This window comes from Dermochelys coriacea, chromosome 21, assembly GCF_009764565.3.
Source record: "Dermochelys coriacea isolate rDerCor1 chromosome 21, rDerCor1.pri.v4, whole genome shotgun sequence".
NCBI lineage: Eukaryota > Metazoa > Chordata > Testudines > Dermochelyidae > Dermochelys > Dermochelys coriacea.
In genome coordinates, this window is record NC_050088.1 from 15,399,809 (window position 1) to 15,425,264 (window position 25,456).

General features: G+C 51.8%; 1 protein-coding gene across 4 annotated transcripts in view; it reads left to right on the top strand.

Moving 5' to 3' along the window:
* Positions 1 to 25,456, top strand: part of SYT2 (synaptotagmin 2) — a 188,572-nt gene that overhangs the window by 87,533 nt on the left and 75,583 nt on the right. The window contains exon 1 of one of the 4 annotated variants that reach the window (XM_038380118.2): positions 3,305 to 3,387. The exons of the other annotated variants lie outside the window; for them this stretch is intronic. The gene's annotated coding sequence lies outside the window, so the exon portion shown is untranslated. Of the gene's footprint in view, positions 1 to 3,304; positions 3,388 to 25,456 lie in introns of those variants that run through there. 4 annotated transcript variants of the gene reach the window in all.

Genomic DNA, 25,456 nt, shown 5'->3' on the forward strand with positions numbered 1-25,456 from the left:
TCCCTTTTATTTTTTGTTGGACATTTCCTTGGCAAGGGGGAATACGAGTGCCTGACTTACCTACTCAACCCTACCCCATCTTTTACGGCTCCTGGAAGGATAAAGAGTGATGCGCACAAGCAAAACAAACCTGCCACTGACCTGCTGAAACCATCCTGCCCCCATGCTGTTCATCAGTGCTGTTTAGTGGGATGCTGGAGTGGGTACCTTAAGGCACTGGGGTTGGAGAAGGAGGAGAAGAGAACTAGAAAACACAGGCTGCGTAGCATGGCTGGACTGTCATGATAGTAGAAGTCTCTTCCTTCCAAGCATAACAAGATGTTCAGTGGACCTTCTTCAGGGGCTGAACCCATCGCCTCTCACTCTAAAAGTATCTCCTGCTTGAGCTAAACTCTCCAGGTATTTGCTAGTGGATTCATAAACTACTTTGCATGGTCCTGCCACTAGAGGGGGCTAAGAGCCACACTGTGTTAGAAGGGGTAAGACAAAGACCTCAGAACCCATCCCGAGTCTCCACCAGCGACGCATCACCAACGGAGCTGTATGAGCAATCTGCTCCAGGCAGCTTTCCCGCTGATGTTTGCCCGTGATTGAGTTTGTGAAGCAGCAGTAATTTTATGTGTGAGACCTTTCCCAACTGTCTGATGAAAAATTGAAGTGGATTTTCTCCACCACCACTGGGACAACATCGAAAGCTGTGTGCGGTCCAAAATGCAACATGGTCTTGTGAAATGGTATTCTCCCCCTGGAAGAACAGGGAGTGGGTGAATCCCTGAAAGCCAGCCAGCTTAGTAGAGTAAGCAAAGGGCTAGCAGGGGACATTCACCCCTTCTTAGGCCAGGCTGTAGAAGACGTGGTCTAACTAGTATTTCGCAAGCACTTCGCAGATATACCTCTAGTCATCACCACAATCTAAATCATAACCCAGATCATAAGATCCTCTTTCACAGATGGGGATACTGAGGCAACGAGCAGTTAAGCAGCCCACTGATTCCAAAGGAAATGACCTCCAGCTGACCGAGGACTTAAATTGCTCCCTATCAGCTTTCTGGCCTGGGCTCAGGAGATCTAAATGCAAAGGCTTGATGAAGGAATCCCTGACTCTGCCTGGGCTAGCATGACAGGTCCTGGATAGAATCAATGAGTTGATGTAGGATCAAAATCAATGGCAATTTGCAGCTGCCCATGCTGCTGTAGTCGTCTAGCTGCACCATGGCAGCTTTATGGCCTTCTTCAGCTTCCTTAACACATTAGCTATGGGGTTTCTTCCTTATTGCATTATAAATTATTTCCAGAAATCAATCTAACATGGCTGCCTTGACAGGGAGGAGGATTGGAACAGACTGTCCCGTCTTCTAAAGGCTGGTCGTGACTCCCAGCACTGTGCTCACCTTGAGCTCCCGGCCCCAGCATTCTCCTAATCCCTGGTGGGAGCCATAAAGTGGCACACTGGGAGAGGCATCCAGTCTCTGCCCCCACTTAGCGGGCAAACCAAAAGATGGGGAAATGCTTCATTTAAACTCTTTCCGGCTCTCTTGCTTCTCATTGCATCCCTAGCTCTCCCCCTGTGTTTAGATGGAAGAGGCAAAGGGTGAGGGGCAAGGAAGGTTTATTTCCCTCTTTCCCCTAATCCACCCTCCAGTGCTGGCCAAATCCTCTCTAAGCTGTGCAGCTGCAGAGCAGACTCTCAAGGGCCATGCAAGTGGGGAGAGGCACCTTGCCCCTGGCTGCTGTGGCAAGACAGGGCTGAGGGAAGTCCTTTCTCCCCACTGCAGCCCCGGAGCAGCCTGCACCCCAAACCTTTCATCCTACACCCCCCCCCCCACTGGAGCTCTCAGCCCCTCGTACCCTCTTGCCCCTGCTCAGGGCGACCTTTCTGAAGAGTGATTTGTTCACTTTGCCTTTCGAATGCACTTGATTGCACCCAAGGCTGGATGTGTTTAAAAAAAAAAAAAAAAAAAAAAAAGTCTGGCAGTAAGAGCAAGACCCGTGCCTGGAAGCTGAAGCTAGAAACACTGAGGCTAGAAATAAGGTGCAGATGTTTAATGGGGGGGAGGGGGGTTTAACCATTGGAACCATGTACCTAGGCCCAGGGTGCATACCGCAGTGCTTAGAGTCTGCAAATCAACGTTGGTTGTCTCTATTTTTTTAAAAAATGAAATAAAAAACTTGCTGTAGCTCAGCCACCAGTGATGGGCTTGATGGAGGCAGTGCTTGGGGAGTGGGGGGCCACCCCCAGCCAAAAAAAAAAAAATTAAGCCAGGGTGCGCTTTAAGCAGTGTTTTCCCAGGTTAGGAAAGTCCTCTCCTCCCCCCATGCTTTCTCAGACCACGCTAAGCAATGGCTGCAGGAATCCCTGGTGCAATTCTCCAGCCTGTGTTATGTAAGGGGTGAGAGTAGCTGAGCAGAGTGATTGCTTTGGGCCTTGCAATCTAGGACTCACTGAATTCCCTCCACCCTGAATCTTCTCTAAAGAGCTTTATTCCCCCCTGCCCTACTTTCACTCCCCTCCACCCCATAGTACAGCCCTGCTCTCCCCTTCTCATCCCCCTGAGAACAAAACCGGGGCTAAGACTATGTGTATGTGCAAAAGCCTCAGGCAGAGGGGAATCGGGTTCCTTCCTAAAACAACATAATGGGGAAAAAAATCCAGAGTAAAAACTCCAGGGCCCGAGTAACTGCTGGTGTAATTGCAGGGGCCTCAGCAGGGAATTAAATCCAGAGTATATTTAGTAGCATTAGAAATATAGGAAAATGCAGCAAGAGCCACCTATTGCCATGTACACCTGCACACGCACTCCGGCTGACCTACCCCTATATGCACCCCAGTATGGGCTCACGGACAGGCGCACACACGCAGACAGACGCATGCACACAAGTACACACGGCGCCATAAACCCCTCCCCCCAGCCATGCACACGTGTGAACACTGACATGCACCCTACACGACTGTGCAGGTCTGCATGGCCACCCGCGCTCCCATGCACCGAGACACAAGCAGTGACCCCCCCCCCCACCACCACCACCACCAGTCCAGCCCGTGCAATGCACTTGCAGGGGGCACGGGCGGTGGGCTGCCCCAGCAGCCTTTGTCCCTCTCACAGGGCGGCTGGAGGGGCCCAGCGTGGCTCCCCTTCCAAGGGCGCTGTAGCCTGGCAGGCTGCAGAAAGTTCCGGGGCTGGTCCCCCCCCCCCCGGCCCGGGCAGAGTTTCGCGCCGGCGGGGAGCCGATGCAGCGGGATGTGAGAGGCATCCCAATGGCGGGCGGGCGGGCGAGCGGTGTTCGCGCTACCGCAGCGCGGGGGGGGCGATGCACCGGCGGGCGGACCGGGCGCCGGAGCCCAAGTTCTGCAGTGCTCCGGGAAGCAGCGGCCGCGGCACCTGCCCGGTAAGCCGGACCCCCCCCCCCCGAGCATGAGAGCGCGGCGCTTGCCTGCTGTCCGGGGGGGGGGGAATCCCCCTGGTGAAGTGCAGCCCGCTGGGGGGGGGGGCTCCTGCCCCTCGGGGCAGTGGAGGGGGCGGGGCTGGTCCACGGGCGGCAGTGGAAGTTTGGGGGCACGGGGAGCCCGAGGCGCTGCGGGGCTCCCGGCCCCCCGGGGGGGGGGGTCTCCTGGGACGGGACGGGGGGCGCCCGGCCGCGGGGCAGCTCTGCCCTTTCCACCCTGGGCTCGGGACGGGGCTGCCCCGGCGCAGCTTTAGCTCCGGAGCCCCCAGCCAGCGGAGGCGGCCAGGGGCTGGAGGAAGTCAGTGGAATTTAGTCCGGATTTACACCAGGGTAACCTGGCTCCTAATGCTCACTGCGGTTCTGCCCCTGTTCCCCCCTCTCCTCTCCCCCCCCCTCCAATTCAGCTGAAGTTGGAACCACCCCGGTCCTGCGCCAGCCCCTGGGGTGAGCCCCATCCCCACCTGGCTCCCTCAGCCAAGGGAACAGCCCCTGGGAAAGGGCAGGCTGCGAGCCAGGGTCTTTCTGCCCCCACCTGCCCCTGTCGGAGGGGGACCTCTCAGCACGTTGTCCTGACTGCTGCAGTCAGAGGCAGGGTGGAGCTGCCGAGCCGGGCTGGGGATAAGGGACCCTGGACCTTTCCCTTGGGGGTGACCCCATAAAGTGGCAGGGGAGGAGCTTTGGGCTGGGACCCACTCTCCGCCAGAAGCCGTTGAGTATCCTTTGCATTGAAACAAAAACCACGTCCCCCTGCATCTTTCTGCCTCTCCCTGGCACTTCCCTGGCCCCCGTCGCAGCAGCCACCTGGCGATCGCTAGTGCATTTTTCCTGGGAAGCCAGGCAGTGCCTGGGGCTCCATTTTACACGTGAGGGGGGGCTGAGGCCCAACGAGACTAAGGGTACATCTGCGCTGCAAGAAAACACCCATGGCTGCCAGTCTCAGAGCTGGGTTCCAGTCCCAGCGGGAATGTCTCTGCTGCTATTTTTAGTACCATGGCATGAGGGCCAGTCTGTAGACCTGGCCCTGGGACTCATTGCCATAAGTTTTGGGTTTTTTTTGTTTGTTGTGCAGCATAGACATACCCTCAAGAGACGTGACCAAGGTCACACAGTGAGTCTGTTGCAGAATAGAGAAATGAGATCCGCTGGGTCCCAGGATAGGGACATAGCTACTGGGCCATCCTTTCTTTACAAGTTTTAACAAATCCTGCCTTGCAGGTCCCCAGAGATTCTTTCCCCCACCCCATGTTACAGATGGGGAAACTGAGGCACTGAAGGGCTTTGCCCAACATCTCAGAGCAACTCAATATCTGAGACAGGAATAGTGCTGTCCCCTGATTTAACCACCAGGCCACACTCCTGCAGGTTATCTGACCCTCCCACACTTTTGGGTTCCTTTCCACCTATCTTCCCATCAGCCCTATTCCTCCTTCGTAAACCCTGGACTCCCCCCACTATGATACCCCCACCCACAGCCTGTTACTCCTGCTCTAGCCCCACAGCCCCTGACCAGGCAACAGGAATCTCTAAGGGGGAAAGCAGCTCCCTCCTTCCCTGCTGGAGGGGCGAGCAGTGTGCCTGGCTGTGCCCAGCACCCCCAGAGCTCTCCTGCTGGGCTCTGGCACATCTGCCTGCAAAACTGTTGGATCCCTCTAGTGTGCAAATCCCCCTAGAGCACGGACAGTCCCAGTTCAGAAGAACCCAGCAGCCTCACAGTTAGATCAGGCTGATGGGCGGCAGCTAGGGCTAGAGAGAGGGTGGCAGGGAAGAGGGAGGTCGAGTGGATTTCACTGTAGGGTTGTGACCTGATTGAGGGTGCAGTGCGGTCTCCATGTACTCAGTGCCTTTCAGTCATTACCTCTTGCGCTGTCCCGTGTTCCATTTTAGCCTCCTTACCTCCACCTGCCCATCCCCTCCTTGGACCAGATTCTGATCTCCTTCACCCTGGTGTAAATCCAGAAAAACTGCCCTGGCTTCAAGGCAGTCACCTCTGGATTTATGCTGGGGTCAGTGAGATCAAGCCCCTCTCTTGGCTCTCATGTAACACGATGCCCTTTGTTGGGGCATTAGTAGCAGAGTCGAACCTGGGACCGCGGACTGTGTAACCAGGAGCCTACACCACCTGAACTAAAAGAGCCCTCGCAGCTTGAAAGCTATAGCAGACTCCTCAACCTTCATGTGGCCGGCCACCACTAAGGAGGGAGACATCGTGAACAGCAAGGAAACATTGGTTATATTTATGACCTAGGGGACAGAGGACCGGATGGGGACTCAGGAGTCATAGCTATTCCCAGCTCTGCCACCGACCTGCTGGGGGACCTTGAGCAAGTCACGTCACTGCCCCCTGTCTCAGTTTCCCCAGATGTAAAATGGGGATAGTGATACTGACCTCCTTTGTAAAGCACTTTGAAATCTACTGATGAAAAGTGTTATATAAGAGCTAAGATTTAATTATTTTATTATTAATTACAGCAGTCATTTAAACGTATATCACTCTGGCATCTTCCCCCTGGAAGATCCCAGCGTGGTTCACCAGACCCTGGTGTCTCATACTCACAGCCAGTTTGTACCCTATTCCAGTATACAGCAGGATCACATGATTCAAAACGAGGTGGGCAGTGCTCTCCCTACATACTTGGAGCATCCTCTACTAACAAATGGATCACATCACTCACCACTGACATGCAGCCACCTCTGAGGTGGGACACGGCTCCTTTAGAACAGCACACTACTCTACAGTTTGAGACAGGAAGTGAAAAAGAATCCAGTATTCCACTGAAACTGGGGGCAGGGGAAGTCCTTTTAGAACATCAGCAGTGGGACTCAGAGGCAAAGTGAGGTGAATGGGGTGCAGCCTGAGAGGTGAGTGTGGGGGGGGCATCTTTGAGGTCCTGTGTCAGGGCTGGAGCCAGCCAAGCATGCTGGGTTATCAGGTATGTTTGGTGCAAGTGTCATTGGTCACTTTTTGTCAATTGGAAAGGCAGAGGTTCAGGCATCTGGCTTAACATTGGTTGGGAATTTCCTATCAAAATGTTTTTTCAACAGAAAATACAGTTTCCACAAAGTCAAAATTTTCTGCTGGCAAATTGCAATTTTGACAAAATTATTCAATTGTCTGTTGGGAAAATCTGAACAAAATATTTTGTTTCAGGTCCGGTCAACTGGATTGAAAGACTTTGGTTTGTTGAACTGAATCGAAACATTTAATTTCAGGTCAAAAGAAAAGGAGTACTTGTGGCACCTTAGAAACTAACAAATTTATTAGAGCATAAGCTTTCGTGAGCTACAGCTCACTTCATCGGATGCATTTGGTGGAAAATACGGTGGGGAGATTTATATACACACACAGAGAACATGAAACATGTATGATAAAACCCATTGTTTCATGTTCTCTGTGTGTGTATATAAATCTCCCCACCGTATTTTCCACCAAATGCATCCGATGAAGTGAGCTGTAGCTCACGAAAGCTTATGCTCAAATAAATTTGTTAGTCTCTAAGGTGCCACAAGTATTCCTTTTCTTTTTGCGAATACAGACTAACACGGCTGCTACTCTGAAATTTCAGGTCAGTTTGACATTAACCTGTGTTTGCCTGAGCTGCCATGATACTTTCTGAAAACTGAAGTTTGAGTGCCTCTTGTCTCCATTCTCCTTTGTGGGTCAGGCTACCTAGCTGAACTACATTTCCCATGATGCACCACAATCTTGCCTTTGGTTGAACCACGCGGTGCATCATGGAAGATGTAGTTCAAACAGGGATTCCTGCCCATAGAGGAGAATGGGAGCTTGAGGCATGCAAACTACAACTCCCATGAGTAGGGCCTTACCAAATTCATGGCCATGAAAAACATGTCACGGACTGTGAAATCTGATCTCCTCTGTGAAATCTGGTCTTTTGTGTACTTTTACCTTATACTATACAGCTTTCACTGGGGAGACCAGCGTTTCCCAAATCGGGGGTCCCAATTCAAAATAGGGTCAGGGTGGTGGGGATGTTGTCGCAAGGTTATTGTAGGGGGGTGACAATATTGCCATCCTTACTTCTGCACTGCCTTCCGAGCTGGGAGGCCAGAGAGTGGCAGCTGCTGGCCAGGCACCCAGCTCTGAAGGCAGCACCCTGCCAACAGCAGTGCAGAAGTAAGAGTGGCAATACCATACCATGCCACCCTTACTTCTGCGCTGCTGCCTTCAGAGCTGGGTCAGGACCCCTACAGTAACAACACCGTGACATTTCAGATTTAAATATCTGAAATCGTGAAATTTACAATTTTTAAAATCCTATGACCGTGAAATTGACCACAGTGGACTGTGAATTTGGTAGGGTGATGCAGTAGCTTGGAGACGGGATCATGACCCAGATGAATGTCAAACTAACCTGAAGCCAAATATTTCATTCTGGGAATGTTGAAATGTTTCCTTTTGATCAGAAAGGTCAAAATGTTCCATTTCATCATATCACCAAAAATGTTTATAGTTTGCTGAAATATCAGAATTTTCTACGGGATGGGAATTCTAATTTTCCAGCAGATCTGCTGATAGATAACCCAGGCTGCAGTGGGATTTGGGATCCACAGAGAGGACTGGGAAGTGCAGTCAGGACGGCCCTCAGGCACACTGGAAGGAGAGGCGTGAGTGTGCAGTTGGTTTTGCTGGGATTGGGTTCTGATACACCACTGAAAGGGACTCAAAGCAGGAGGGGCTCAGGTCTGCAGGGGAGGAGGCTTATTAGCATATTGGGTGGGCAGCGCACAGAGTGGGGAGAGGAGGTTAATGCGGAGCAGACTCAGTCATGTACCAGGAGGGTGGCAAATATATGTGGCAGGTGGCATGTACTTAGATGGGTGGGTTCTAGCACACAATAAGAGGGCAGTCAGTGGGAGTGTGCTGGGGCTGTGGGTTCAAATCCTGTACTAAGTCTCTCAAGCGATTTTAAAGCCAGACATGCTGACCTGCAGCAGCAGTAAAGGGTCAATTGGAGGCTTGACTAGTGGTCAACTCTTTTTTCTCTGGCTGTCTCTGCAAAGCAGTTGCTGTTCTGGTGTTTACTGCCTATTGCAGCTGCCTCCTGGGGGGACGCGCAGCTGGTCATTAGAAGTCAGCCGCAGCCTCTGCTGGGCCAGTCTGCACCCCAGCTACCACATCAGATTCTGTTTCATGGGGGCCATGCAGCTGAAGGATCTCCTAAGGTCACCAGAAGAGATGAGCTGGATATAAACACCCCCAGACTCTGAGCATGGAGGAGGAACGGGTGGCTTTGGAACCTAGAGGTGGATTGGAATTTTGCTGCTGACTCCTGCTTTTGTAATGGACGCAACAGAATGGTCTCCCCCCATCATCTGAATATATATACCCAGATATGGATCAGAACCCAAGTTTGTCTCTAAGCCCATCTGATACTGTGCTGTACTTAATAACATGAGCGAGAAGCGCAAGCGGTATACAGTATCTGGATTACACTGAGAAATCCACAGCTGGAGTGAATTTAGAGCAAGCCAAACACTCACACCCTACTTAGAGCTAAATAGCCATCATGACTGCTTCATCCAGGACGCTGCAGAGGGGGCTCGCCAGGGACTGAGCAGACCGAGCAAAGGGAAGGCACCATCCCACGCAGCTCAAGCCAGAGAGTCAGGAACCACAGGGAAATCTTTGAGCTAAGATCCCTTTGCAATGGAGGTACAACGGCAATATGATAGTGACCCAGAAAGAGATTCTGATCTCTTACATGTGCTTCCAGCTGCAGTCTGAGCCAGAACTTAGCACTTCTGTAGCTCTTAATCTGTTCATGAAAATGCTTGATAAACCTTCACTTACCCTCACGGCCCCCCTGGGAGATAGGTAAGTATCACTGTCTCTGTTTTGCCGTGGAGGAAACTGAGGCACAGAGAGGTGACTGGTCATCAAGTTATACCATGACAGTCAGGAGAAGAATTCTCAGGTCTGTTGTTTAAACCACTAGACCCAACTGCCTCTGAGAACTCCTCCCCTGCATCCCAGAGTTCAGGTCAAACCTCAAACCAGAGCCAAACATTCTGGAGTTTCTTGTGTTAATTTCTCCCTCCCAGGTGGTTATTTCTCATTTTTGTTGCATGTCTTTGCACTGTTGTAGTTTCAGCCAAGAGTGTACAACCTGACCCACAACGAAAAGGGAGCTCAGAAGCAGAATATTGCACAAATCTCAGGAGATTCTAGCCTGCTCTCCCAAGATTTCCAAGCCAGCTTTGCGAGACAAGGCATTGGGACGAGTTGTGAGTTTAGGGGAAGGTCTGTCAAATCATTGGGAAGGATAGGCTGGCATTTATCATTCTCGCCCGTGGGGCAGCCGGTGCAGGTAGGACCGAACGCTCACCTGAGTTCAGGTCAGAACTTCCACTGACATCAGCTGAATGTTGGCCTAAAGATCAAAGTGGGAATCTGGCATCTATGTAGTAACTAAATGTTTAGGGTCTCATTCCATTCCAATTCAAATCAATGACAAAATCCCCATTCATTCAATGGGGCAGGACCAAGTTCTTCATTCTCATAACTATTTGTTACTCACATTCATTGTCACTCAGTGGGGGAAAAGTCTCGCCACTAGTACTGTCCTTGCTCTTTGTTTCTCTTCTTTCTCTGTCCTCCACCTCATCTAGGGTCGGTTGTGGAGCCCCCTGGAGTCGCACCTTCATGGTGGTGTACATAGGTCCCCGCCAACCCACTGCCTCTTCAGTTCCTTCTTACCGTCAGTGACGGTCGCTGGAGCTTCTCTCTTGCGAACAGCAAACAATCCCCTAGTGGACTTTCTTTCAGTGTTATCTGTAAATAGTTAAAAACTTATAGTTAGTGTAAATAGTGTAGTTAGTTTAGATAAGTTTCAGTTGGGGTCCCCCCCCACCCATCACATTTCCCCTCCCCGGGGACTGGGGCATGCCTGGGTCTCAGGGGTTCAAACCGTGTGGGTTCTGTCTGAAGCCCATGGCAAAGGGAGACCCACACGACTCCTGTCTGAAGTGCTTGGGACAGGCACATCAAACAGATAAGTGCAAAATGTGCAGTGGCTTCAAACCAAGGACCAAAACAGAAAGGGACTTTAGGCTGAAACTGCTCCTTATGGAGTCAGCTCTTTGTCCTCAACCGGGCCAGGCGGCTTCCGACCCCAAGCCCAGCACTTCGGTGTGGAGCACGCCGGCCTCGGTAAGGGAGGCCGTGGCACCGAGAAAGGACTCGGGCTCTAAGGAGCCTCGGCACCGCTATTCCCCAGTGCTGAAGACTCCTTCCGGTGCGAGTGCCCGGCACCGCTCCCATTTGCTGGTGCCACACAAGAAGAAGAGGACAGACTGATTGCGCTCTCCCACTAAGTGGTGAATTGAGCAGGCATTAGCGGGCTGTGTCCCACATTGGGACACACTCCTCCAGCTCCAACTTTGCCGGCACAATTGACTCAGGCCTCATGGGGAGGTCCAGCAAGTCCGGTTCTCGTGGATTCCCCGGTGCGGGAGTGTCGGGAGAAGGGCATAGACCTTCCTTCTACGCTTGACACCTTTGAGGTGGCTAGGGACCTTATCGCAATGACGGCGCAGTCCCCTGCACTGACATATGCGCCGCAGAGAAGCACCGTGTCCTCGAGAGAAAAGTTGGCAATGATGCGGCACCGCTCGCCCTCACCTCAGCGCCACTCCCCGGCACTGTCTCAGTCTGCTCCGCCCTGGTCGCCAAAGTCGGCATATTCAGTGGACTTGGAGGTGGAGCAGTACACCTCTGGGCGAAGTTGGCACTGCTCCGGCACCGCTCGAGACAAGCAGAAGGGCAGCTGCTACCCGTGATGTCCTGGCCTCTGCAGTGGCAGGTGCCGGTTCAATGGCCCTACTGGACACCATGGGCCTACCACCAAGCCCAAGGGCCGGGGTCCAGATCCCTGTTGGTGGCTTCGGAGGCTTGGGTCCCTCCATCATCGACTTTGGTAGCCCAGGAACCTGTGCGAGGGCAGGAAATGGGCACGGAGGTCGGCACCAAGACTGCTACGGGACCCGGCACCGGTACCAGACCGAGACAGGTGCGAGCCCAGGAACCAGTACCGTCCCCAGCACCACATAACGTGTCTCAACGCAGGAGGATCACTGCGAACCAGAGGGGCAGAAAGATTCATTGCCCCCACGGGCATCCTCCACAGATGAAGCAGTGGCGGGCACTTCCACCACACTGCCTGCCATGCACACCAGGGCACACGAGGAGCTGCTCAGGAGGGTGGCTCAAAACCTAAACATGCAGGCGGAGGAGATCTCGGAGGAGACAGACCCTATGGTGGACATTCTGGTCCCTGAGGGCCCTTCGAGGATGGCTTTGCTCCTCATTAAAACTATCTGGAACACTACCAAGGTGCTGTAGCAAACACCCGCCTCTCTTCCCCCCCACGGCAAAAGGGCTGGAGAGGAAATATTTTGTGCCATCCAAAGTGTATGAGCAAATGTTTACCCACCCTCACCCGGGTAGTCTGGTGGTGGAGGTGGCCAACCAGAAAGAAAGACAGGGACAGCCGGGGCCGACCCCTAAGTCCACGAGGTAAAGAAGCTGGATCTCTTGGGTAGGAAGGTGTGTTCTATCGGGAGGATCCAGCTTCACATAGGCGACCAGCCGGCAGTCCTGAAGCACAATAGCTACAATTCCCGGAACGCATTGTCCAAGTTCCAGGAACTGCTACCGGCGGACTCCTGCTCTGAATTTGTGGCTGTCCTGGAGGTGGGACTCGGCGGACTCAGTGACTCGGACTACAGAAGTCCAAAACACCATCCAGGACTTGCCTTTTGACTGTTCAGGGCTCTTTTCAGAGCACTCAGACACTGGGTTCCACAGCCTGAAGGACTCGCGGGCAGACCTTATGTCCCTGGAGCTTCATACGCCATAGAGAAAGCTCTTCAAGCCACAACCCGCCCCTCGCTTCTACTCAGCTCCTCCCAGGCAGGACTATAACAGGAAGCAGGGCAGGAGTAACAGGAGGAGGCCCTCTCAGTCCTCCTCTAGTCAGGGCCAGAGCGCAGTAAAGCAACCCTCAGTCTCTAAGCCAAACTTTTGCAGGTGCTCCTGGAAGCGACGCACCAGTCCAAATCCTGGATCCTTCCCCTCCCTTTGTGAATCATCTATCCCATTTCTACCATGCCTGGGCTCAAATCACCTCAAACTGATGGGTCTTGAGAATGGTAGAATTGGGATATTCTTTCCAATTCTGTTCCTTCTCGCCTTCCCACTCACCCTCCCCATCCCTATTCAGGGACCCTTCTCACGAGCAACTTCTAGTGCAGGGAGGTGCAAATGCTCCGACAACTCGGGCAGTAGAGGAGGTTCCTCTGGAGTTCAGGGAGGGGGTTCTACTCCCAGTATTTCCTCGTCCCCAAGGCCAAGGGTAGGCTTGGGGCTATTTTAGACCCGCGAAACCTAAACAGATTCATGAAGAAGTTAAAGTTCCTCATGGTCTCCCTAGTTTCCATGGTTCCCTCCCTGGATCCGGGGGCCTGTACATGGCCCTCAACTTGAAGGACGTGTACTTTCATGTGTCCATGATTCCATCCCACAGACGGTTTCTCTGTTTCATGGTCAGCAACATCCAATATCAGTTCACGGTCCTTCCCTTCGGCCTCTTGACGGCCCATCAGGTGTTCACCAAACGCATGGCGGTCGTGGCAGCCTTCCTGTGGAAGCAGCACGTGCAAGTATTCCCATACCTAGATGGCTGACTAACCAAGGGCCACTCCCATGCCCAAGTGGAGAACCATGTGAACCTGGTGCGGACAACTTCATTCTGAACGTCGTGAAGTCGACCATAACCCCCACTCAAAGGATAGAGTTCACTGGCGCCCTCCTGGACTCCAGTTGGGCCAGAGCATTCCTCCCGGAATCTCGCTTCCTTGCCATGGGCACCATCATAGAGGATCTCAGAAGACTCCCCACCACTATGGTGCAGAATTGCCTGAAACTGGTCGGACATATGGCTGCTTGCATGTATGTGGTACAGCACGCCAGGCTGCTGCTCTGTCCCCTTCAGGCTTGGCTAGCCTGGGTATAGAGGCTGAACCGAGACCACCTAGACAGACTGGTCACACTGACTCCTCCAGTCCTTGAATCCCTCTGGTGGTGCTCGCCTTCAAGCAGTCTGTGCAGGAATTCTCTTCTCCAGACCTCAGCCATTGCTGTCTCTAGTCACAGATACTTCGGCAATGGGAAGAGGGGCGCACCTAGGCGCACTCAGGACTCAAAGTCTTTGGTCCCAGGCAGAACTTTCGCTGCACAGCAACATCAGGGAGTTGTGTGCGGTTTGCCTGGTTTGCCAGATGTTCCAAACCCATCCATGGGGCAGATGCGAATCAGTATTGACAGACAATACCACAGCGATGTTCTATATGCACAGAAAGGGTGCTGCTTGCTCCTCTCCCTATGTCAGGAAGCCCTGAAGCTGTGAGACTTCTGCATCGCTCACTCGATACACTTGGAGGCATTGAACCTTCTGGGCTCGCAGAACAAACTGGCCAATCACCTCAGCAGCTCCTTTCATGATCATGAGTGGTCTCTCCGCCCGGATGTCACCATCAACATTTTCCAAAGGTGGGGATCTCCCAGATAGACCTGTTCATGGCACAGCACAACAGAAAGTGTCAGCAATTCTGCTCCTTCCAGAATCACAGCCCGGGCTCGCTCGTGGACGCCTTTTTCCTTCCTTGGAAGAGGCACTTGCTGTCCACATTCCTGCCTTTCCCACTCATCCACAAGGTCCTCCTCAAGGTCCAGTGAGAGGAAGCATCAATAATCTGGATAGCACCAGCATGGCCACGTCAGCACTGGTTCACCATGCTGCTGGACCTGTCAGTGGACAGCTCTGCCCATGGTCCCGAACTTCATCACACAGGACCACGGCCACCTCCAGCATCCCAGTCTAGAGTCTCTCCACCTCATAGTATGGAAACTCCATGGCTAAACCCGTTGGAGCCTGCATGCACTGACTCGGATAGGAGGTTTTCCTTGGCAGCAGAAAGCCATCCACTTGAGCCACTAATCTGGCTAAGTGGAAGAGGTTTTTTATTTGGTCTGTGCAGAAGGGCACTCTTCCATTGCAGTCATCAATTCCCTTCATCCTGGACTATTTACTTTACCTAAAACAGCGCTGTGTGGCAGTACCATTGATAAAGGTGCCACTATTTCAGCTTTCCATCCCAGCTCAGCTGGACAGTCAGCATTCGCTAACCCCATGGTTGGCTGCCTCCTCAAAGGGCTACATAGACTGTACCTGCAAGTAAGGCAGCCAGTTCCCCCATGGGATATCAACCTGCTGCTCTCGAGGCTGATGGGCCCTCCCTTCGAGCCCCTAGCAACATGCTCTCTACTTTGCCTTTCTTGGAAGGTGGCATCCTAGTGGCTATAACATCAGCCAGGATGTCTGAGCTCAAGGCCTTGATATCCGAGCCCCCTTATACTGTGTTTTATAAAGACAAGGTGCAGTTGCGGTCACACCCAGCTTTCCTCCCCAAGGTAGTTTGGCGTTCCATGTGAATCAGGCCTTTTTTCTGCCAGTGTTCTTCCCTAAGCTGCATTCTGACAACCGGGAATGCTCCATTCCTTGGATGTCAGATGAGCGTTAGCCTTTTACACTGAGCGGACAAAGCCGTTTTAGAAATCAACACAGCTCTTCATTGTGATTGTTGAGAAGATAAAGGGGCTCCTGGTGTCGTCCCAAAGGAACTCTTAATGGATCACGGCTTGTATCAGGTCATGCTACGACCTAGCAAAGATCCAGCCCCCAGCATTAATGGCTCACTCCACAAGAGCACAAGCTTTGTCTACAGCGTTCCTGGTGCCAGTTCCTATTCAAGACATCTGCAAGGCGGCAGCATGTTTGTCTATTCACACCTTTATGTCGTACAGGCTAGAGATGATGCTGCGTTTGGCAAAGCAGTCCTGCAGTCTGCGACTTGGTGAACTCCAACCCCGCCTCCTAGGAACTGCTTGGGAGTCACTTACTTGGAATTGACGTGAGAAATCACTCAAAGAAGAAAAAATGGTTATCTAACTTTCGTCACTGTTGTTCTTCGAGATGTGTAGCTCACGTCCATTCCAAGACCCACCCGCCTCCCCTCTATCGGAGTATCCAGCAAGAAGACACTGAAGAGGCAGTGGGCTGGCAGGGGCCTATATACACCTCCATGAAGGTGCCATTCCAGGAGGTTCCACAGCCGACCTGATGTGTAAGGCTAGGGGAAAAACCTTCCAATGACTGTGCATGCCGCACGCACACACCTGCTTGGCATGGACATGAGCAACACATCTTGAAGAACAACAGTTACGAAAGGCAGGTAACCAGGATTTTTGTTGAAATTTTTCAAGTTTTTCATGGAAAAAACATTTTTTATAGTAATTTTCATTTGGACTGAAATGAGCTGATTTTTTTTTCTCATTTGATTTTTGGTTAAAAAGAATCGGTTGTTGAAAATGGAAAATTTTCACTGAAAGCCACAAATTTTTACTGAGAAACGGTCTTTGACAACTGAAAAAATGTAGGCATCAAGAGTCCATACCCAGTAAGATTAAAAGGTTGGAGTTCAGGAGAGTTTTCACGTCTTGGTCATCAACGCAAGCAGATGCCACGGCCTGCTACATTCAGGTCACATCAAAGCGCTTTTTTGCACCCGCGAGAGCTAATACTTACATTTCGATGAAAGCTGAGATTCTGTCCAATCTGAAAATACCTTTGGGGACGGCCGTGTAAATACATCAGGCCAGCCAGATGTTTGTCTGTGCTGGTTCAGTGTGATGAAAGCTTCTCTCCAAGTCCTGGGGAGATCATCTCTTATTGGGTGCATGGGGTTGTGTGTCTCATAGCAGTCCAAAGGGGCTTCAGTTCAGTTTGATCAGACAAGTGGCATCAGAGGGCAGAAGTACAAGAGACAGCCCCTGTGGGGGAGGGAGGGGAGCCCTGCATTCGCTTCCAAAGCAAGGCTGCCCGGGATGGAAAACACATTTCTTCTGCACCAGGCTGGCATGTGGTGCAAGAAAGCAGCTGCCCCTGCATCCGGGCCACATTCCCACAGCCCCATGCAGTGACGCCTGCAAGAACCCTGCATGAGTTCCCTTTGGTGTCTCTTTAAATGCATGTGCCAGAGGGGGAAGAATATTGCAAAGCTGGGAACTGAACCTGGGTCTCCCCAACTACTCCCATAAGCACGACACCGGGCTTTTTCCCCATCAAGGGTCTGTATCTGAAGAGATGTCCAAGGGAGCTCCTCTGAGACGGGTCTACGGGAGTTAGGCACCTAAATACCATTTAGGATCTGGGCTTTAGTCTTTCTGGATCTGAGTTTCTCTCCTGTACAACAGGGACAATAGCACTGCCTTGCCTCACGGTGTGGGGGAGGGAGTTGAGGCTAAATATGGTAACGGTGAGATGCTCAGATACTGTGATAATGGGAGCCAGATGCCCTTCACAGATGCACCTGCGAAATTCTCTCTCACCTCTGTGCATCACATTTAACAGCTTGAGATCTCCTGCAGGGGCCCTACAGGGGAAGGCACAAGACCTACCCCTCTGCTCGCAGTAGCCAGAAACACTGGCCAGTTGAAGTCACTTTTTGGGCAGGAGGGGTGCGATGTAGAAATACGGCCGAAAGTCTGTGAGATGAAGCTTTACAAGCCTGGAAACTTTGGTGAAATAAGTGTTCCTAATGACCAAGGGATGGGAAGTTGGGGCCTAGAGCAGGGGCGCTCATTTGGTCTGCTGTTGTGGCAAACAGGTCTGCTGTTTTGGGATCTGGAGTTACCCAGGAAAGAATTTTCTGTAGTATCTGGCTGGTGAATCTTGCCCATATGCTCAGGATTTAGCTGATTGCCATATTTGGGGTCAGGAAGGAATTTTCCTCTAGGGCAGATTGGAGAGGCCCTGGAGGTTTTTCACTTTCCTCTGTGGCATGGGGCATGGTTGACTTGAGGGAGGCTTCTCTGATTCCTTGAAGTCTTTAAACCATGATTTAAGGACTTCAATAGCTCAGACATAGGTGAGGTTTTTCATAGGAGTGGGTGGGTGAGATTCTGTGGCCTGCGCTGTGCAGGAGGTCAGACTAGATGATCAGAATGGTTCCTTCTGACCTTAGTATCTATGAATCTATGAAACATAAATTGGAGGGTGGCTCCCAAGTCCTTGGGCAACGCTGGCCTGGTTTGAAGTGGTGCTGAGTGCCAGCAACTGCTATTGACTCAGCACCTGAGAATCAGCCCCCTCTTGGCCAGCTTTTCAAAAATGCTCAGCACCTGCAATTTTTCATCCATATCCCAAACTTGCTGCTCGGCCTGATGTGAGCAGCAAGCTCTGCTGCTCGGAGAGGTGGGGAGGGAGGGCTGCAGGGTAGCATTGGCAGAGCTGAGCATGGGGAACCAAGGAGGGCGCAGAAGCACTTAAGCATAGGCCAGGTGCTGGATCCTTGGCATGAGTTGAATTTCACTCCAAATAAACTGTTTCTATTCATGCTACTACCAGGAAACCCATTTGCTAGAATATCTGCAGGATGCAAACAGACCCTGGGCATGAATGCAGGGAAACCAATGTGCCCAGGGGGCTTGGCAGTGCCCAGCTCACCAATCCAAAGTCTTTCCTGAGAGCCCTCTGGCTGCTGCCTCTAGTTTGTTCTCAGCCAGTCCCGCTCATGACACTCCCTGAAAGTCTGTGCTGGCTCCAGCAGCAGGAAAAGTGAGCCAGACTTGCCCATTCGGCAGCAGCTGCTGCGGGAGGAATGGAGGGATGTAGCTAGACCCACTAATTCTCTGCAGAGCCTCAAGCTCTTTTATGGAGGGGTTAAAGCTCTTTCCAGAGTCTCCATGTACACAGGTTTCCGCCCAGCATGACTTATGGAGAGTGGCCCCAGCATCCGGTCCCTTCACTGGGTGGAGAAGGATGGTCTTTTGGCTAATGCACAGGACAGAACAACAAGGAGATATGGCTCTGTTGCTGACTTGCGGTATGACCTTGGGCAAGTTATTTCGCCTCTCTGTGCTTCAGTTTCCCCACTGTTACAATGATACCTCCCTCCTGGGTTGGGTGATGGGTGCGTGAGCTTGGATTAATTCATGCTTTAAAGTGCTTTGAGACCTTTGCGTGGGAGGAACGAGCAAAGAAGGGTGGGCGCATCCCAGCCGGGGCTTCTCTGTGCCGGTGTCAGGCATTAGCTGTGCTGTTAACAGGGAGGCTACATTAGCCCCAGCCACACCGTGAGCTGAACACCTTTGGTCTGTTCGCTCCCTTGAATGAAGCTAAGCTCAACTCAGCTGGAACTGGCTCTCAGAGCAGCGTTGCTTCATACCCTGGGCTCTTGCTCTGCACCCATCCAGCGGGAGGAAATGAATTCTTTCACAGCTGAAAGTGAGCGTGACGAAGAAGCTTAACCCTGACTCTTAACCAGGTCTGGTGGACATGGGACAAGCCTTTCTGCAGTTCAGCTGAAATGTCACACACCCTGCTGGGCTGTCACCGTAGCCTGCGATGGCTGCTGCTGTGCCCCCCGGGGTCACTCAGAGCAGGCAGCCTGGTGCTGCCCTCGCTGCCCCTCCTGCTGGATTCAAGGAGCAGCCAGGAGAGGAAGGCAGCAGCAATGGAGATGGTGGGGACACAAGATAAGGGGAGGTCTATGGCACCCCCCAGTCTGACAGGCCCCAGGAACACTCCGGCGCTCACAGCTGCCGAGTTTTGTGCATCTCCACGCCCTGCCCCTCTGGTGTTTGGGGCAGGGTGTATGGTCATGTGCATTTCATTCACAAAGATGCAAATTAGCTCATTAAATGCAATATCACATGCGGAGCTGCCCAAAATGTGACAGCCATGAACCTAAGATCCAGCTTGACTGTCTGCTCAGCGGTGGGTACAAGCACCGGTTTGCCAGCCCCCGCGACTGACACCCTCTGTCCCCAGCACGAGGTACTTTTGGGCACTGGACATTGGCAGCCAGAGCCGGTTCCGAGGGGCACTGGAGTTCATTTCTCTGTCAGTTACATACTTACTCAGCTAAACCGTTTGCAGTGTTGCTGGTGGTTAGAGCAAAGGGTTAGCAACCCCAGGACTCCTGGGTTCTAGTCCCAGCTCTGTGAGGCAGTATCTTCTAGTGGTTAGGTCAAAAGACTAGGAGCCAGGACTCCTGGGTTTTACTCTGTCACTGACTTGATATGTGATGTCGGGCAAGTCACTTCTCTTCCCGAGACCTCTGTTTGTTTCTCAGTCAGTTTCTTGCAGGGGTGTTGAGAGAATTAATGGGTGTTTGCAAAGTGCTTTGAGATCCCCATGGGATGCTAGGCTGTGTGTGATTTCTTTATTAAGTGCTGTTGCTGAACTCAGCTGGAACAAATCCACCAGGGATTTTGGGATCTGTATAGAGCAATCTTAACATGAAGGAATGCAGATCCAGCTGGGGCTGTTTGGAGGCAAGGAGGCTATGTAGAGCTGCGGTGCAGTAAGGTCTAATAATCACGGCTGTGCAGGTGAGATTTCTGTCCCGGTATTAGGGGATGTTCTCAACCTCTCCCTCACCCACCCAACTTGGCTAGGATGGCTCCACCAGCCGCTAGGATGGAACAGTCAGCATCGGGAGGGTCTCGCGCGGTGGCAGGCAGCGCGAAGACAAAGACCTCTGGAAAGTGCAGCGCATCCCTGCCATCTGTGCACACAGCACGCGTTGCATCCTAATGCAGATTCCAACTTCTGCAGACTCTGCCCCTGCCACATCACTGAAGCAGCTCTGCACTTTTCACTCATCTCTAGTCCCAGCCCACCCTGGCCAGTGGTAGCCAACATGGGACAGACAGAGATTGAGCTATCCAGCAATTTAATCAGCATCAAACTAATGTCAAGCTCAGCTGCCTCCAAACCCTGTAGCACCTAAATTTTCCCAGCGCCGATGGTTTTTGCCGTACAAGTTCGCTCGGTGCCTGTATTTCTGCCTCTGCGCACACGTGCCACTCCCTCCCTCTCAGCATCCAGACACCTAAACTCCAGAGCAACGCGTGAAACGGGAAGATGGGCCTTACTCGCCTGGTAAGTGAGCTCAGAACTCGCTGACTGGACCGGGACCCTGTACGGGGGCTTATGCAGAACAGCCCCTGGCTGGGCAGCGGGAGTAAAGGAGGAGGATCTCACATCTGTTCGCGTCATAGGATGCGTGAGACCCCCCCAACTAAGTCCCATTACCACCTGAGGGGAAGAAGGGATTTGAACTGGGATTTACAATGAAGCTGAGGGCTTGGGGCTTCAGATCCCACGGTCCAGTCCAAGCTGCAACTTCCACGTGCTGTGTGCACAGCTGAGAGGGCGCTGGCGCGAGTCTGTTGACCCAGGCTGCTGCAGGCTGTGTAGACGTACCCTTATTGTCCCTGTTCGTTGTATAGGGAGCCTAAGCGCCAAACTTGGGCTTTGTGTCTCCCGGTGGCTTTCGGAACCTTAGGCGTGGTGCTGCTTGGCGTCCCCACCCCTCAGCTCTGCTGTGGCTCTAGCCCTAAATGCCACTGCAAGCCCTCGAGGCTGTGGCCACAGTCAGTAGAAATGGGCTATTCCTTCCAGTGGAGCCGGATTTACACCAGCTGAGGACCTGGCCCGTTGCATTTCAAGCCTCTGTGAGGTGCTGTCATCCATGGCGAGTCAAAATGAATGCGGGGATCAAATTAAATTAAATTAGAATCGAGCTCTTCTCCTTGAGCAGCCTGGGATGTTTTATAATGGACTCCGAGTCCTTTGCATTAAATACCCTGCAGTGACTCAGAGAAGGCAGCTGACCTGATTTATGCCTCAGACGATTCGCTGTGCGTTCCCGAATATATTTGAAGTATTGTTCCCGATGACACGTCTCCGCCTTCTGCTTCCTTCAAGATCTTTAACTTTTCAATCAATTTCAAAGCCCTGAGTAGAGGGAAGCTGCTGAGCGGGGTGTGGGGGGCCCACAGTACAATAGCTGGAGGGATGTCAAGGGCGGAGAGCGAATTTGTCAGGCAGACAGCCTTTTATCCTCCTCAAGTAAGCTACGGCAGGAGGAAGAAGCGGAGAAATGGCTTTTGAGAGCAGGGAGGATTTAGTCATCAATTGCCTTTAACTTTGATGAGCGCGTTTTCCATGCAGCCTTTATGAGCCATCTCATTCTGTCTGACGGGGCCCCCTACAGGGTTTAATGGTATTGCGCCTATATATATCATGTGCTATTCCCCCAACTCAGCATTAAATCAGAACAGGGCAGGGCTGTTGAATGCATCCAAGAGCCCCTTGAAGAGGAGAGAACCCAGCTCATGCCGGGGTATCCTGAACAGCAGGCTCCAACAGGAGGCTGAGCTGTGAACAGACTGCCACCGGGTTTGTTACAGGGTGGAAGTCAGATAGCGAGGCGTGACATGGCAGCAGCATCCTGTCCATGCAAGATCAGAGGCCCCCGTACTCCTTATCCAGCTTGACTTTGCACAGTGCTCTGCCCCGGTGTTGGCAGGGTCATGCCCTTCCAGGCAGGCTCCAGGTGAGATGTGGGGAGGGTAAGAGAGCAGCAGCTGGGTGTGTTCTCAATGGGACAGTTGCCAAGGAGCCAGTGCACTGTTTGTTCTGAGCATTGTGATGGAAGGTGCTTCAGAAAAGCTTTTCCAGTGAACCATGGGATTCAGAGTTCAGGAACCGGAGACCCGGAACCCAATGCCTTCATGGAGGTAGCAGCCGAGTTATTTATAGGGGCTTGTGGTGATGTTTGGGGAAACAGCTAACTGGCTGGAATCCCAGCCCAAACTGTCACTGCAAATCCAGATTCAGTATAATACTTCCCTTTGATCTGTATCCTCAGCAGCTCCCTGATGGTCTAGTGGGTAGGGCAAAAATTAGCTTCTGATCCCACCTTTGCCATTGATCTTGGACAGATTTCTGTGCCTCTGTTTCCCTGGTTGACTATTTAGTTTGTAAATGCTTTGGGGGCAGCAACTGGGTCTCACTGTCTGTACAGCACCTGGTGTGCTGGGGCCTCCTGATGTTACTATAATATAAAATAGCTGTGCTGAGCTCCACGGTGTGGCTTAAATAGCTCTGCTAGGGTCTGCCCCGGAGCCCACCGACGGGAGTGATTCTGTTGATTTCTCTGGGCTTTGGATCAAGCTGGAATTCCAACACCGTCAGTTGTGCCCCCGAAAGATGACGAGCTGATGTGTGACTGAGGAGTTGGCTGTTGGTATGAATCAAGGAGCTGATATTTGTCTTAACTTGGGGCAGGTCAGAATTTGATTTTCTGGAATCCGATTTGCCATGCAGTAAATATTTGGAGTTGCCCAGTATTAGTTGGTTAGGCCCAGTTTCAGCATAGAAGGCCGTTATTCCAAAGTGGGATATTGGGAAATGAGTAGAGCGAGGGTATTGACATGACTCATGCTATGAGGAGGGTAGCCCGAGGCATTGAAGAACTATTTCTTTTACTGGGGGAAGAAAAGTTTAGAATAAGGATTAGTGCAAAGAAGAGCTGCTCAAAATTTGTTAAGTTTCATGGAAGAGTTAAGTACATTTTTATTCTGCTAGGTTATAACATGGAGGGATTTTTAAAAAAATTCTGGGGAAATGTATTGACTTTTTCTGAAAAATGGAACTTTTGAAAATGTAAATTTCAAGTTTTATCATTGTAAGTGTTTGCCTTTGTAAACGTCCCATTCTGAAAACCCTCTGTGGCTAAGACAATCAAAACTGGCAACAGAAGAAACACAATCAACAAAGAAAACCCAGAAAAACAAAACTGAAATCCATTAAACCAACCAAAAATGTTCATTGTATTTGTCAAAAAACAAACTTTCAGGAACATCACAATGTTTACAGTAATATTTGTTCATTAAAAGAGGTTGTTTTAATAAGGAGATTTAATGTTTTTTTCTTTTCTAGCCTCCGTTACTGTCCTATCTGAGCGCTTCACAGTTTCTAAAGCATTAGAAGAATTTTCCTCCAGGGCAGATTGGAGAGGCCCTGGAGGTTTTTCGCCTTCCTCTGTAGCATGGGGCATGGTTGACTTGAGGGAGGCTTCTCTGCTCCTTGAAGTCTTTAAACCATGATTTAAGGACTTCAATAGCTCAGACATGGGTGAGGTTTTTCATAGGAGTGGGTGGGTGAGATTCTGTGGCCTGCGCTGTGCAGGAGGTCGGACTACATGATCAGAATGGTCCCTTCTGACCTTAGTATCTATGAATCTATGAATCATTAGTGCTCATAACACCCCATGAAGTAGCACAGATGGGGAATTGAGGCCCAGAGGGTTTGTCTATCCTGCATCTGGAAGTGAGCCTCCCAGCCTGGGTAGGGCTAGTGTGCTAAAAGCAGCTGTGCAGGTGTTATAGCTCCAGTGGAGATTCAAGTTAGCCAAGTGAGATCAGACCCAGGGGCTGGTGGGCTTGAGCACCCAACCCCCCCACAGCCACACTGCTATTTTTAACACGCTAGTGCATCTGTCTACCTAGGCTGGAAGGCTCACTTCTAGCTGTTGTCATATCCTGAGAGATGAATTGCCAGATTTCCAAAGGTATCTAAGGCCCGTGGCTTTAGTGGGAGTGAGGCACCTGACTTGCTTAGCTGCTTTTGCAGATGCCACTAGGTACCAATCAGCATCTTTAGATATTTCAGCTTGGAAAATCTGGCCTTATGTGACTTGACCCAGGTCTCCCGTCACCAAGGCTGGTGTCCTGACCACTGAGCCGTCCTTCCCCAGTGTGAATGCTGTATTGACTCTTCCATCGAAAAACTTCTTGGCCATCTCCAGTAGAGAGGCTGCAATATGGAGCTTTCTCCAGCGGATCAGAGAGACCGGGCAGCCATAGCTCTAAGCGCTGGCAAGGTGTTGCCTCGTAGTCAGAGAGATGAAGTTCATTTAGCCATGGTTTAGTTTGACCTGATAGAGTTGCTGAAGTTTCAGAGTTGCAGCCATGTTAGTCTGTATTCACAAAAAGAAAAGGAGTACTTGTCTCTAAGGTGCCACAAATTCTCTTCTAGTTGCTGAAGTGCCTCTGTGGGGTAGTAGTTAGTCACGGAGCAATGTTCATCTTCCAAGTGCACTCAGATGGGAGATGGAGGTGTGGTCACAGCATGGGTTGGGGTACTTATGCTGGCATTGGTCTAGCTAGTGCAGGTAACAATAGTAGTCAAAATGGGGCAATGCGGGCTTCAGAATCAGGACAAGCCTGCCAGGGCCCCTGGGTGCGTAGGCAGGTTTCTGGCCTGCACTGGGCTCTGTGCTGCTGTGTTTTCACTGCTGCTGTTATCTGTGCTAGCTAGATTGAAGCTAGTGTGGTATGCAGAGCTGTGCTACCCTTACCCCATAATTTGCAGCAGAGACGTCCCCTGAAGCGGTGCGCAGTGCTGAGTGAACTGAAAGCGGCAGAGGAATCCTCACAAGCACAAAGACGGCAGAAGTGGCGCAGCTGCCTCCCACATCAGCTCTGCCCCGTCCTGTCTCCTGACTCCACCCCTGGTCTGTTGGAAGCAGGGAGGGGGCATGTCAGGGGCAGAGCAAGGCAGCAGTATGTCTGGTTCTAGGCTGGCGTCCTGACCTCCCCTTCCTAAGCATTGCTGCATGCGTTGGAGAACAGAGTCCCAGCACCTTGAGAAGAGGGAGAGATCCCAGACATACCATCTTCACCCCCCCCACTCAGCTCAGTATGGCACTGAACCATGAGCCACAAAAATAAAGAGCTCGGCCAGATGTCTCTGGCATAGAACTGGAAGCTTCTGAATATGAGTCTTTGTGTCCGCAGATGGCATCTGGCTGGCTCTTGGTGACTTACTGGGGCCATCCCTAGCTGCACAACCTGCAGCAAGCCCAAATGCACCCCCTAAATCGCTGCCCCCCCCACCCCAGAGCTCTGCTTGGGCATTAACCAAACCAATCACATACACTTGTACAACCTGCTCCTGACCTGGAATAACTCCCTTCCATCATCAGCCGCTCAGTCTGACAATGGGCCATGCTGACATAGTGAGCGATAGTCCTGAGGAAAGGAGCCAGCCGGATGGCCCTGGAGTCTGGAGGCTTC